This window comes from Ursus americanus, chromosome 6 (genome assembly GCF_024610735.1).
Source record: "Ursus americanus isolate L20-20 chromosome 6, mUrsAme1.1.p, whole genome shotgun sequence".
In the NCBI taxonomy this organism is placed as follows: domain Eukaryota; kingdom Metazoa; phylum Chordata; class Mammalia; order Carnivora; family Ursidae; genus Ursus; species Ursus americanus.
This window is the reverse complement of record NC_142132.1, coordinates 76,932,848-76,948,065: the sequence shown is the minus strand read 5'-3', so window position 1 is coordinate 76,948,065 and position 15,218 is coordinate 76,932,848. Positions and strand designations below refer to the sequence as shown.

Sequence of the window (15,218 nt, the reverse complement as noted above, 5' to 3'; positions counted from 1 at the left end):
ACAGCCAAGAAGTAGCAACCCAAATGTCCATGAATGGATCGATCACATGTGGTGTACTCATACAATGCATGTTATTTGGTTATGAAAAGGGGCCAAGTACTGATACACGCTGCCACATGGATGATCTTGAAAGCATTGTGGTAAGTAAAATGCCACACATTGTATGATTCTATTTAAATGAAATGTCTGTTCTGGACAAATGCTATTTGTCTATTCCAGGCCAATCTATAGAAGTAATAAGTGAATTAGTGCTAGAGCTGGGAGGATGAGGGGTCTCTGGTGAGTGACTCTGCAGAGTATGGGTCTCTCTTTTCAGGGTGATGACAATATTCTGAAGTGAGGTTTTGTTGATAGTTGCATAAGTTTTTGACTATCCTGAAAACCACTGAATTGTATATTTTAAATGGGTGAATTTTATAATACATGAACTGTATCTTAATCTTTAAAAGAAATTTAAGAGAAAAAATATAGGATGGAGAGGATGCGGTGGAGCATGGACCATATTGCTGGAAACAGTGTAAGACGACAATTGAAGTAACTTGGATATTTGTTCAGGAGAAGATTTTGCGGGGGGGGGGGGGGCGGAGAAGTATTGTCTTCCTTCTGAAGTTGATCTCATTGTCTGTGTTAAGAGGATAGTAGGCTCAAGTCTCTAAAAACAGTGAGACTTTAGCAAAATATTTAACCCACCCTTCGTGAATGTCTCACTTAGGAAAGGGGCTAGCATTCCTTTCTGCCTTTCGTAACACTGCCGTGGTCTTCAATTGTATAAGGAATGTAAAATCATTAAACCTGTAAACACATCATTTTCATTTTAGATGCTGACAGCAGTGCTTATAGACCCCTTCCACATACTGGAACCTATAGAAAATCTGTACCGTGCCGACACAGCGAGGTTAACAGACAAGCCTGCTCATGGCTATTGCATATCTGGGCTGTCCTGAGTCCTACTGGGCTCTCTATTCAGAGAGCTGAGCAGACACTGGTGACGTCTGGGGACCTCTGCAGTTGTTAGAATCCTGGGTGAGGGTGGCAGGGCGCTGCCACTGGCCTCTAGGTTATAGAATCAGGGATGATGTGAAGCATCGTACAATGCACAGGACAGCTCTGCGACCAGTATCCGGCCCCAAATGTCAGTAGTGCGGAGATGGAAACTCGGCTGCAGTCCATAGCTACGACACACTTGGGACCTCTGCTAAAAGCATGATGGGCATAAACTAGGGTGATAGGTTAATACCAGGGACGGGTGGTGGGCTTTAGCCAAGGTCATTAGGAGAGTCATCCCTGAAGAGGTGACACTGAGTTGACAGCCATGCAAATGGCATAGATGGCAAAAGAGATTCCCAAATGGGAAGTATTGACAGAGTACATATTTGGAAAGCTGTGGTGCGGAAGACATTGAGGTAGGACGTTGTGGATTTGGTGTTGATTCGGTGTTTCTGTGTTAATTTGGTGCTCGAACAATATAGACGGCGCTACTTCTGCCACAGAGCTGTGACTCTGTTATAACCACCTGCTCAGCGAGACCTTTGTGTTCTGAGCCTCCTCCGCGGCCCTTTCTCTCTCTACGGGGAGTTTCTTCTCCCATATCTCCTAGAACGATGTAGCGATCAGTATGTGGAAGACGTAAGTACGCGTTCATTGCTTTCATTAGTCTCTAGTTCTGTGAAGATTTACCCCCTTGAGCTTGTAAGTTCCTTAAAGACAAGAACTTGGTATTTCTTTTCATCGGGTGCCTGGAAACAGCTGAGAAAAACAAATACTTTCTACTTACTGATACTGATTGCAATGCCAGACTGAGGTCTTTTGTGAAATGCCATCTGAGGTAAATACTATTTCCAAATAGTTACGATTTCCAAATTCTAGCTGGGAATCCAAAGCTCAGGCAATAGGGCTAAGTAAACGAGGAGGTCTTTTAACCCACTCTGTCTGATGCTGGAATCCACACCTTTCCCAGCTATATTGCCTTGCGTTTTAAAAATTTGTGGATTGAATAGAAAAGAGAAAAGAAAAGAAAAGCTACTTGCCCTCAACCCCCACTCTTTCTTATAAATAGGAGATGCTTCCTTCTGAAAATGTTTTCTTGTCTTTTTTTTTTTTTCCCTGTGAGAGATTAGTTTTTCCCAGTCAGTACTTTTAATTTGTTATGACAGGAATCCATTTTATGCTAGCCACAAACTCTGAAACAAGGCACTTCTAGTCATTTTCTCACCCGAATATGTATGCTTTGCTCCATGCTGCTTGTAATTCATTAAAATGTATGCACTCTGCAAATAGGAAACCAATCTGCAATAAATCAGCTTTCTAGAAAACATTCAGAGAAAGAGCCTGAATGGTCGCTGCCTAAGAATGTACAACTGTGCTTGGTACTTGTGATCTGCTGCCGCTCGTGGGGCCCGTAGACAAATGGCGAATTTGTGTGAAAGTATAAATTAGTGGCTTGCCTTCAGTGTGTGTGCGAGGTCCCACTGACACAATGCCGTTGGATAGTATCGTTGCGGATCGTCACGAGCCTGGGTTCCTTTCACAGAGCACGGTGACACACACCAGGTCGGAATTACAACCTGCTCCAATGACGAGGGAGTAGCACGCAAGAGCTTCAACTCTTTTTCTTTTTTTCTTTCTTTTTTTTTTTTTAAATCTGAGGCATCTGTGCAGCTTTCCGAAGACCTGGCTCAGGGGTTTGTACACAGTAGGGCATTCGAGTCCTCGGTCGATGAGGAGCAGAAGCCCACTTGGGCTTACAGCACACTGGTAAGCAGAAGAACAGAGCACCAGTCGGGCTTTCAGCCTTAGTCACCACATACAGAGCGCGTCTGTGATGGAATTATCGGGCAGCTGGGAGCAGCCGGGAGTGTGGGCATTCAGGCCCAGATCTCCCCACACCCTGGGCTGCATGTGCCCCTGGGAACCCGAGGCAAGGCGGCCCCCCGTTCCCTGCAGTGAAGGAATCCTGCGGTTTCTGAGGCCAGTGCTGGCAAGGCTGTCTGCTGGTAGATAAGCCTCTGAACCGGGGCAGGCTGTGTATCTGGCGTGCACGTTTATCAAATGTCAGGCGGTATTAATGAGGAGGAAGCTGACCAGCCGGGGCTCCGGGAGGACTGCGGCTGTGTATGAGAGAGGCTGCTTCTCGGCGTCCTATGCCCTGTACGTTCTCTTAAGTATTACAGGATGCTATCAGTGAGCCTCTCTTAGCTCTCTGGGGAGAGCTACCGTTCTTTGTTACTTATACCTAAAAGTTATTATTTTAATAAAGGCAACAAGGTTTGTCTTCTAAATAGGCCTGCAACACAGCATCATTGTTCTCGGCTTCGTGTGGTGCTGTGCGGGTCCGAGTTCTCTTCCAAGAGTCATTAATGACTGCGGGCCCGAGAGCAGTGGGCTCTCCCGCTTACCCTGATGAACTCTGCCTGATCCTCTTCTTGGCATTGTTCCCTTAATGTCTTCATCTAGTTTGCACCTGAAAGCCATATGCTTGCTCCTATTCCGACTGGAACTTGTCCCTTTCCCAACAGTCTGTACTACCTGAAGGGTAGCATATGTCTCAGCTCCCCTTTCCAGCAGAGCAAGGATTTGCATAAGAATTATAGCCGACACTTAACTACATAACCAATATTTGTTGAATGAATAGTCTGAATAGGGTTTCAGTAAATATGTGCTGCAAGAGTGGAGAAACACAGCTGTTTGGTTTTACATTCAGAGGCGATCAGCACAGCTAGAATGTGAACGTGTCGAAGACGGGGGTGTGCATCTCCAAGTGCAGGAGTCCAGGCGCGCTATCTGGCAAGGCACCATAGAGGTTGCTGGTAGCGGAACCCCTCGAACCAATGTCCAGGTGGAAGACAGAGGCGTGGGGAGCCAAGGGCTGCAAGATCATGGGAAAGGAATCAGATTTACTTTCCTCGAACACTCTCTGTGTACCGTATCCATCCCAGGAAGAGAGAACAGAGGCCAGAGCTTTGGAAGGATATTCTAAAGAAGAGGAAAACTCATAAATAAAGGATTCTGGCTTTTGGGTATAATGTCCCTGGTACCAGTAACCTCTTTCTCAACAAGGAGATCGAGGCCTCTGATAGACGTGGTCCCCATTTCCTGCAGTTGCCCCTGAGTCTGTGTCTTAGGCAGTTCCCAGATCAACAGCTTTCTGGAGCACACGTCGCCTTTGTCTTGGCTCCTCCCCCACAGAATGTAGTGATCCTACGTGTGTGTGTATGTGTGTGTGTGTGTGTGTGTGTGTGTGTGTGTGTGTGTGTGTATACACATGCAGGCATTCAGCAGGGGCTGGACATTCAGTTGCTGAATGTGACGCAGGCATGCGGGAGGCTGCAGAGACTGTGGAGGCAAGGCCATCGGTGACAGAACGGGGAAACCTACAGCCCAGAGAAAGTCACTGGCAGAGACCAAGGAACACACCTGAAGTGGCAGGAGAAGCTTTTGGCCCTGCAGGAAGAGAAGAAAGGGCTCTTCCTTCAGCTCAAAGTTTTACATGTGCAAGAAAACCAGAGGAGAAAGAGCAGAGTGACCTGACTCTGCCCGCCCTCTGACACCTGCTGCTTGTCGGCAGAGCCTTCCCCGCGCACACTGGAACTCCCCTCCTTTGCTTATGGGGGAGCCCTGGAAGACACGGTCCCCAGGCACCCCCATGGCAGCTGACACAGCCACACGGATGTTTGGACTCCAAGTACTTTGGGCTCAGCTGCTGCTTTTGCAGAGACCGCAGAGCACGGGCAGTTCCAAGGCGGCCCAGGTGGCACCTAGGGACGGCTCAGCCCCACCTCCATATGGGGCCACGCCACCCTTCTGTAGTCCTCGTCCGGCATCTCCAGCAGTGCAGCACCCATCTCCAGCACGGCCCTGTGACTGCAATGCCTTGTGGCCCACCCGGACAGCATCACTCCAGCCCGGCAGCGCTCTGTCTTTACAAAAGCAGATGGAACACGCCAGCCAACAGACTGGCTTCTCAGACTCATCCTCTCTGTGCTCCTTGGGGTACAGCCCCCAGAATGCTTCCCTTCCCCCAGCAACGTGTGCGGATGCAACCAGCAGGAAAGTCATGCTTTGTAGCTACAAGCCAACCTGGCCCTGGGCTCCCCCTCGTCTAGCACAGCCAGACCCATGGTTGTACCACAACTAGCCAGTTCATACCTCCTGTCTCACCTCCAGCCCCTGCCACGAGGGAGGGGTGCTGTCCCAGTCCCAGGCCGATGAAATCTGTCTGCCCCTGAGAAACAGAACAACACGCAGGCATGTTTATATGTGGACATGTGTGTACACACGTGTGTGTGTATGCATGTGTGTATACGCACACACTTCTTTATCTCCATATTATAATTCTTGGGTTTGAGTCTTGGAGACGTTTTTAATGCTGGTCCACAATTCACTAGTTATGTGACCGTCTACATTAACTTCCTAAGTTCGTTTTCCCTTCCTGAAAATATAATAGTATCTACATCATAGGACTGATTTTCATTTTTTAACATAATTTTTCCATATTGATAGAAACATTGAGCAGAAAACACAGTTCTTAAATCCTCCCTTCTCTCCACCCTCCGCTGTCCTTATTCCTAATCCTTCCATTGGTGTGGCAGATTTTTTACAATCGCTGAACCAACATTGAAACATTATTAACTACAGTCCATGGTTTCTGTTTAGGAGTTCTCTTTTTGTCTTGTACACTTCTGTGGGTTTTGCCAAATGTGTAATGTCATCTTTCCACCATTACGGTAACATAGACAAGAGCTTCACTGCCCTAAAAATCCCATGTGTTACACCCATGTGTCCCTCCCTCCATCTCCCTTCTACTGTCTCTGTAATGTTGCTAATGTAAATGATACTGTGTTTTTAATTTCAGATTCCACACGTTCATGCCAGAATATAGGAAATTAGTTGACTTTTGTATATTAACCTTGCATCCTGCAACCCTGTTATAATCACTTATTCTAGTTTTTTGGCCTTTTAAAAAATTTTATACATAAACAATCCTGTACCCTATGAACAAAGACATTTAAATTTTTTTTTCTTCCTCCTCTGTATGCTTTTTTTTTTCCTTAACACATTAGCTAGGTCTTCTAGTAAAGCATTGAATAGGAGTGATGAGAGGGGCCATCCTTCTCTTGTTCCCTATTTTAGGGGAAAGCATCTAGTTCTTCAACAGTAAGTATATTTTTAACTGTAGGTTTGTCTATTTCTAGATTAAAGATAATTTTTTTATCATAAATGGGTGTTGGACTTTGTGAAATCCTTTTTTTGCATCTATTGATATGATCATACAATTTTTCTTCTTTGGCCTATTGATATGAACTTACAGTAACTGATTTCTGAGTGTTAAACAAGCCTTGCATACCTGGAATAAATTCCACTTGGTCATGGTGTATAATTTTTTAATATGCATTGCTTGATTTGATTTGCTAATATTTTCTTGAAGGTTTTTACATGTGAGATACTGGTTGGTAATTTTCCTTTGCCATAAAGGATTTTTCTAGTATTGATATTAGGATAATGCTGGCCTCATAGAATAAGGTGTGAAGTATTTCCTCTGCATCTGTTTTCTGGATGTGATTATATAGAACTGGCATTGTGTCTTAATGAAATATTTGGTAGAATTCACCAGTGAATCCATCCGGGCCTGGTGCTTTCTGTTCTTTTGAGTTCCAGTGGTTTGAATGTAATGTGCCTACACTGGTATTTATCCTATTTGATTTTCTCTGAGCTTTCTGGATCTGTGGTTGTGTCTGTCATTAATTCTGGAACATTCTTTTTTTTTTTTTAAGATTTGATTTATTTATTTGACAGAGAGAGAGACAGCGAGAGAGGGAACACAAGCAGGGGAGTGGGAGAGGAAGAAGCAGGCTCCCAGTGGAGGAGCCTGATGTGGGGCTCGATCCCAGAACACTGGGATCACTCCCTGAGCCGAAGGCAGCCACTTAACGACTGAGCCACCCAGGCGCCCCTAATTCTGGAACATTCTAAGCCATTTTCCCCAATTATTCTGTTTCTTTCTCCCTCTTCTGGCATTCCCATTACACATGTGACAACTTTTGTGATTGCCCTTCAGTTGTTGGTTATTCTGTTCTATATGCTCCTTTTTCTCTTCATATTTGGTTTTGTAAGTTTGGTTTAGAAGTTTCTTAGGTTTTCTGACTCCGTGCTTCCATTACCCATTTGTTCTAGCATGCTCTCTACTTTTACATTAGAGCCTATAGAATATTATTCAGTTACTTTAAATTCCCTGTTGATAATTCCAGAATTTCTGCCATATCTGAGTTTGGTTCTGAGTCTTACTTTGTCTCTTCAAATTGTGGTGGTGTTCGTTTGTTTGTTTGCTTTTTGCATGGCTTGTGATTGTTGTCGTTGAAAGCCAGATATGATGTATTGGGTAAAAGGAAATGAGGTAGATGGGCCTTTGTTGGGAGGTTTTATGTTTATTTGGGTGTTAGACTGTGTTTACTGTAGCTGTTGTGTCAAAGGCTAAAATTTCCTCTAGCATCCATGTTTTCTTCCAGTCTGTTTTCTTTGGGTTTCCCTGGAAGCTCCTGCTTAATTGATTCTGAGACTTGCAGTCTTGTAGCTATAAACTCCTGGATTCTATAGAGAAACAGAACCAATGAGAGATTCATATTTATATATTGGTATTTACAATCTGCTGTCTGTAAGTTGGAGATCCAGGAATGCCAGTGGTGTAATTCAGTCCAAATCTGAGGATCTAAGAACCAGAGACACTGATAGTATGGATTCCAGTCTGGGTTTGAAGACCTAAGAACCAGGAGTCCTGAGAGTAGGCGATTGATGCCCTGGCTTAAGCAGTAAAGCAAGAAGGGTCAAATTTCTTCTTTCCTCCGCCTTTTTGTTCTATTCAGGCCCTCAACCAAGTGCATGATGCACTTGGGGAGGACAAACTGCCTCACTGAGTCCACAGATTCAGATGCGGATTTATCCAGAAACACTCTGACACACACACACACAGATTTAATATTAAGTCAAATACCAGGCACCCTATGATCTCGTCAAGTAGACACCTACAGTTAACCATCACGGGTAGAAAGGCGTAGAGGGGACAGGATTCGGTCTGTAGTCCTATCATTGGGTCTCAGTCTTGTAGTGAGCCCAGGTGAGCTCTTTCCTTCCCCTTCATCAACGGCTAGAGGGACCTGGAGCTGAGTGTGTTCTTCACCCAGTTTGGTTCATCTTTCCCCTGAGTGCAGGCCTTGTAAATGGAACAAAGGGCCCTGAGTGTCCTTCGGAATCATTGGTTTTCCTCTTTCCCTGAACAAGTATGGGGACTCCCCCCTATCTTCAGGGTGAACACCTGATAGCATTCCTAAGAGGTAACAACTGTGAGATGGTGGAGGAAGTTCCCCTAAGGCTGGGCCTCTGGGTGTTGTTAACTCTCCAGCTGGTCACACTGAACCTCCAGCAGCACATCAGGGAGGGTTTAAAGCATTCTTGCCCACACTGGCTCTACCTGGGCATTTCTGATGCTGGGCTTCTGCTGCCAGTAGGTTAGCTGTGAATCTGGGTATCACCCCTTCCATCTCTCCAGTGTTCAAAGCAGCAATTAACCCTGTGACCTCACTTTTCCAATGGCTCTAAGAAAAGTGATTGATTTTCAGCTCACCTTTCTTTCTCGTGAGGATAAGAGTGTTCGTTTCTAAACGCTTCACGTATCAGATTGAAAACCACTGTATTTAAATATGAAATGTAATATCCGTAGAAAGTGCTTCGTGCGATGCATGGCACAAAGTAAGACTATATTGTTAGCTGTTACTGTAATTTATTCCATCAAATTTTGTGTCTAATTAAACAAGCTATAATAGGCATCGAAAAGTCAGTACATCTGTCTGAGCATATTAGAAAATTATCTCAGTACAAAATGACAGGTTTAGGGAAATAATTTACGATGGTCAGAGGTCTCGGCGATCAGAATTCCAGGATGATACCGGCATGAGGAGCAATCTGAGTCAAGAGCTGGGCCAGAGAACCTGGGACAGGAGGGAGCAGGGAGCAACAGGAGGGAAAATAGCGAAAATTAGGCTTGCGGGAGTGGAAGTTTGGGAATATAGAAAAGGTGACGAAGGGGGTAATAGCCTCTTTAGATGGTTTGACCCATAGCAGAATTGATACAGCCAGCCTTGCCTTTTGTATTCAAAGATGGTTCTTCTGATGGGATTGCTATTTGTGCCGAGCGGTTTATTGTGAGAATGGCCGCCCTTTGGTCCACAGCTGTCACCACTGTTTAGAGCAAAGCTGTCATAGATGTGTGCCCTGCCCAACCTCTCTGCTCAGACGGAGCCGCCTCCTCTCTGATTACTGTGGCTTTACTTGCCCTGCGCGCTGCTCAGTTTTCCGGTCGTTCTCGGTCATTCAGAATCGCCACAGTGTTTGAAGAGCAAAGCAACCCTTCCATGCGTGTCCCCCCCCCCACTTGTGGTCCTATCCGTTCACTGTGAACTGTTTGCTTGTGGCCTATTTTCTCAATACTCCTTGCCTAGCACAGTTTCTGGTTTTTGTTTGTGAATATCATTGCTGAGCAATCCCAAGAGCTTGGCTTCCTTCCAGGACCTCATGATCAACAATCTTGCTTTCCTTTTTGGTGTCAGTATTGGTGTGTAGTCCCACCTGGTGATGTCGCTGTGGAAGACCAATTTTATGTGTATAAAAGTGCAAGGATCGTCCTCGCAGGCCTAGAGAAAGTTGTGCTATGACTGCACCATGAACTTGCAAGTTGGGCCAGACCTTGATTCTCGTATTAGTTTCCTAAATAGACTAGATCGTATGACTCACTTGGGGAGGTTGCTTAAAATACAGATATGTGGAACAGCCATGGAACGGCTGAAATAAACTTAGGAAAGGAGCCTAGAAACCTGTATTTTAAATAGCAACTGTAACATGGCAAGTCAGGTGACAGATGGACAGCAGGGACGACACACAGGCGCGTGCGCATGCACGCTCATGTCCACGCGCCCACACGGAAGCAAGGACTCCATTTCCATAGTTTCCCAATTCATTTAGTTAGGGAACAGAACCTAATGGAAGTGGGGTGGCTCAACCCAGCAGGGACAGATGTGCCTGCAGGTAATTGCCATGCTCTGCCTCCTATCCATACTTTGCTGCTGGGGACACTTGAGATAGGTGGGGTCCTGCTAGGATTGAAAAAAGAGTGAAACACTTGGCTCTATTCCTTTTTTTGTTGTTTGTTCACTTCATGGGTGTATGTGTGTGTGTTGTTAATGAGGTTTCTATTATCATTGGAGAAGATGTTACCCTAAAATGTTGGCATTTCCATATAAGGCAGGAATCAGCAAACTGCCCATGACCAATTTTTGCACTGCCTTTGAGCTAAGAATGATTTTTGGATTTTTAAATGGCTGGAGAAGATCAGAAGAAGAAGGCTTCATCCCATAGGAATATTATATGAAGCTCAAATGTCAGTTTTACTGGGAGCCAGACACGCTTGTTTCTTTTCCTGCTGTCTGCCACTGTTTTTGCCCTGCAGCGAGAGCTGCCCAGTTGCCGTGGGGGCGATGTGGCCTGAAAGGCTGGGATACTCAGCAGCTTGTCTTCATGGAAAAAGCCCGTCAACCCCTGATTTCAGGGAATGCTGACAGGTGTCAGGCTCTCCCGGGCCCTGGTTCAAGCACAGCACCACCGGGTCCCACCCTAACTCTCAGAGGAGGCAGTTAGTGCCCACGTGGTCCTGAACACACACTCTTCCTGCTCCCTGCTCGCCAGGGCCCTGGCAACAATTCCCCGCATTTGAGCCTGACCTTGACTTCGATCCTCCGCCTGGAGGTTCCCCTCCTGAGTTTGGGTGGAAGAGCGCAGTGACACTGCATTGCTCCTCAGCTGATCCTGCAGGTTTCACGTGGTCTGGAGAGTTGAGGAAACACCGACCAATGGAGGAAAGGAAGGACTTGCTTGCTGAGAAGTCAGATCATGTGCGAAAGGTATTTGCCGCTGACCTTGGAAGCAGCAGACCTGACCTCGGTTCTCTGCCCGCCTTCCTGGTCCTTCCAGCAGGTAGAGAGCGGCTCTGGAGGCGTGTGAGTTTCTGACAACGTTGAGGCAGCGCGTCACATTCTTCAAAGGCAAACAGATGAGAAGCTTCCCTTATTCAAGTGGAAAGCGTTGTTTCAAGTGGACACCAGGAGCCCCCCCGGGGCTCCCGTCATTACTTGGAGTGTCAGCTTTTAAAAACATAAGGGCCAGAAGGCTTAAGGTGGGGAAGAGAAAAAGTTAATAAAGAACAGTCACGGTGCACTCTGACTGACATTTGAATTTGTAATCTGCCTTCCTAATTAGCATTAAAGCTTTCTCTATTTGGCAGAAAAGCTAGGCGACTGAACTTGAACTTCCAAAGAGATGTTTTAACAGCTGCTCACCATCCTAAGATGAATATCGGTAATTAGAACTATTATCGCTTTCTGTCATCAGTACAGCTACTGTTATTAATCCTCAACAGGGAAAGCCATGATGCTAATAATGCTGGCTGTACCAAGCTATGAAATCCTGCTTGCCATTCCCTGCTCTAGAGAAGAAGCTATTTATAAGAGCAAAATAGCTATTAGGAGGAGGACCTGGTAGCTGTTTAATGTGTTGATGATCCGGAATAGCCAGCTAAGAGAATTCTGGAGAATGACCCCACCTTTCATCCTGCTTCTTGATGGTTTAAAGGATTCCGGGATTTCTTCTAGAGCCGTGGAGGTTAGGCGTTGTAGACCTTGGCCTCTCAAAGGTGACACCTCCACTGAATTTGCAAATAGCTGAGCTCACTATTGAACAACAATTAAAGATACCTCAGGTGTAATTACTAGGGACCTGAAAAAAGAGATAATAGAAAAAAACGGTTTTGATATTTATAAAACAGTAAGTCTGTTGCTTAGACGTAGCCCGAGCAACCGTGTACAGTAGTTTAAAATGTATGCTTTGCCATTACCTTCCTCATCCATTATTTTGAAATTGCAGGCAGGGAGTATTGCCCTAGGTCATTCATCTTTTACTTTTATTTGATATTCAAGGAGAATAATTAAGCTGTGTCTGCCAAACCAGGTGCTAAATATACCCAAAACCAGACCAAAAAACAAACAAAAACACCCCACGCTTGTAAATGTATAGATCAAAAGGGTTAAAGATAGAAGACTGAAACAAATTAATTTTCCATTTTATTTATCTAAATTTTGATTAATTAAATGTGATTCCATCACTAGTTGCTAAACATTTATCGGTGATTCAAGAAAGGGCTTGATCAATAACCTTAAGGCAAAACCCTCAGACATATCCTTACATGAATTCGTTTTTAAGTGGGAAGATATTGACAGGATTCCCACCCCCACCCCCAGCTATATAATCTATTTCCCCATATTGTTTGGCTGAGGTCAGAATTCTGATATAAGTGTAGAAACGAAACAAACTAGAGTCTCTAAAACTATTTCCCAAGTGAAATAAATGAATGAGAAATAGACATTCCATAGCCTTCTCTTGCAGGATGGGAACATACTGAGACCTAACAAGACCTTTTGAATTTTGTCTATTTCCCAGACTTTACCCGGGGGCATTTTCAGGGCATGCTGTTGTCACTGTTTACCCCTCAGTGTTCCCCAGAACCCTGTGAAGCACGCTGTGGGAGGTGCCGGTCTAGGCATGAGGCTCCTGGTAATAAATGAGCTTGAGCCGGAATGGATGTGGGGTGTTTGCATTCATACAGGACCGAGGCAGGGGTGCTGGCTGAGAAGGAAGCAATGTGGTCCTCAGTGCGAGCATCTCCGGAGGCCCTGTGTTCATGCTCAGTGTGCTGAGGGGGTGCACCCGGGGGAGCGGGAGAGGCATCCTCGGAGCCCCAGCGAGGTGCTCGCCTCACTGCCTCAGCACCTCCTCTAAGTGGCCACATTCTTTTTAAGAGCAAGGATTTTTCTGTCTGGTCGTATTTTGGATGACATTTCTGCATATTTCCTAAGTTTATTTTTATGTTACCCAAATCCTCTGCAATGAGGTTGGGATTCATGATTTTTGGTGTAGAAGTAAGGATACATTCATGCACTTTACTATTGGTGTCGATAGGTTTATAATATACGCTATAAATGAAGTGGCTTCGAATGCTTATGACCCCTTGTTGGTCCGTGATGAGTTTATGATAAGGAAAAACAATATAGTCAGTTTTTTTAAAACCAAAATGTATTTAATTTAAAACAATGTCTTAGGAGATTGATTTTTTAAATGTTTGAATGAGTGTTCATCTATTCAAGATGAAGGACAAACATAGTTTAATATGATTTTGTTTTTAGATAGTCTTACTTGGGAAAGGGTTGTCCCCTCGTTGTTTGACGTAGTTACAAAAAGTTGACTGAGTTGCTAGCCTTTGTAAGAGTTAACGCTTCTTGAAGTTGGTTCCTCCGACTTTTCTCCGCTTTTCCACCCCCACCCCAGCCAGTAAAAATGCTGAGTCTCAGTGTGCTGGCCACTCCTTTTTTGTCTTTCTCCCTTTCTTTCCTAACATCCGTATAAATGTGTACACTGAAGGAGTGTTGGGGCTTGAAGTAGGTTTCCTCTCTGTGAAGCTCTTTGGTCCCTAACAGAAGTGAATCTTCATCCTTGGTTCTTCCACATCCATCCCGCACAGAACTAATTGCCCTGGACTGAACCTGTCACTCAGTCCTTCCCTGAAAGCTGATGAGCCAGGGATCCCATCAACATCTCAACATTGCAATAACTTCTCTAATAGGAACATTGTAGGATAATTAAACTAAGATACAAGAGAGGAAGGGATCCTGGAAATGATCTAGATCAACCCTTTCATGTTATAACTGAGGAAGCCAGATGTCCTGTGATAAATACATATAGTTGCCTTGATAACCAGCTAATGAAACTTAAAGTGTTTCCATCATTCCTACAGGAAAGGAAAGGACTTTCAGTTGTATTAGGATAAGTTAATGCAAGAGAAGATAATATTCATCAAAGCAGAGGTTCGGGAAGAATCAAGGACTATATTTTGTACATTCCATTCTGCCATGTGATCAACCTTCTTGAATATTTGCCTATAAGAAGAGTGCTAGCAAAATAAGAAAATTCATATTCACAAAGGGCACCGTTGGCATTGTTTCTTATTTAAGTATTTATGCGATCATCTCATACAAATTTTCAGTCCAAATAATCAACCATGGAATTCTGTCTTCAAATTTTGTGTTTAAAAAAAATGAAGAAAAATATCACTACCATACATAGTTGGTGTTTCAAAATCCTAGTGTTATTTTCAGTTTTTCTCTGAGGAAAGCAATTTTCTCTGTTGAATAATATAGAAATTAAGCCTGAGTGCTCCTCATTAGAAAGGACAATTTTGGTTACTGTAATATTGTAATTCACGTATTCTTATAAATATTCTGGTGCATTCCTCACCTTGGAAATTTTCTCATTTAAAACATGGACTATCATTTTCTCTTTCCTGAATTGGCTTGGTGTTGATTTTTTTTTTAAATTGAGGGTAATGTTCTTTAATTCATTTCAATATAATTGTTTTTATGATTCTAAAAATACCCAGGATATACTCTTCTACCTGGAAAAGCAATAGAAAAACAACATTCGAGAAAATAGCTTACTCATGACCCCAAATGACTGTCTTTCAGTAATAATAATAGCTGTCATTATTGAGTATTCATTATGTGTCAGACCCCGAGGGCTTTATTTCTATTCACTTGCTGAATTCTTAGGAACTCTCTGACCTAAGTGGTATTAAGCCTCTTTTACAGATAAAGAAACTTGGTAAGAACCCTCACCTAAAAAGGGACACGTGGGGGCGCCTGGGGGGCTCAGTTGGGTTAGCATCCAGTTCTTGGTTTCTGTTCAGGTCATGGTCTCAGGGTTGTGAGATTGAGCCCCACATCGGGCTCCATGCTTGGTGGGAAGTCTGCTGGAGAGTCTCTCTCCCTCTGCCCCTCGTGCTCATTCATTCTGTTTCTCTCCCTCCCTCCCTCCCTCTCTCTCTCTCAATTTCTCTCTCTCATAAAACAATCTTAAAAAAAAAAAAAGGGACACATGGAGGATTTGGATCAAGATCTGTTGTCCACCCAACACCAGACTTTTCATTTTTATGTTGCCCTGCCTTGCCATCTAAGGGGATGGGCAGAAGGGCTTTACTGGAGACCAACCTGGAGCTTTGTTGTGCTCCTTTGACAAGGTGCCGCCCCAGTGGACACTGGAGCAGGGCGTGTGGCCAGGGCGGTCCTAAGGAT

General features: G+C 44.4%; 1 protein-coding gene and 1 pseudogene across 3 annotated transcripts in view; both read left to right on the top strand.

The window, feature by feature from the left end:
- The window catches only part of PRKG1 (protein kinase cGMP-dependent 1), a 1,185,335-nt gene that overhangs the window by 856,098 nt on the left and 314,019 nt on the right, over nucleotides 1–15,218 (top strand). The window lies entirely within an intron of this gene.
- Nucleotides 3,065–5,225, top strand: LOC123795501 (G protein pathway suppressor 2 pseudogene; annotated as a pseudogene).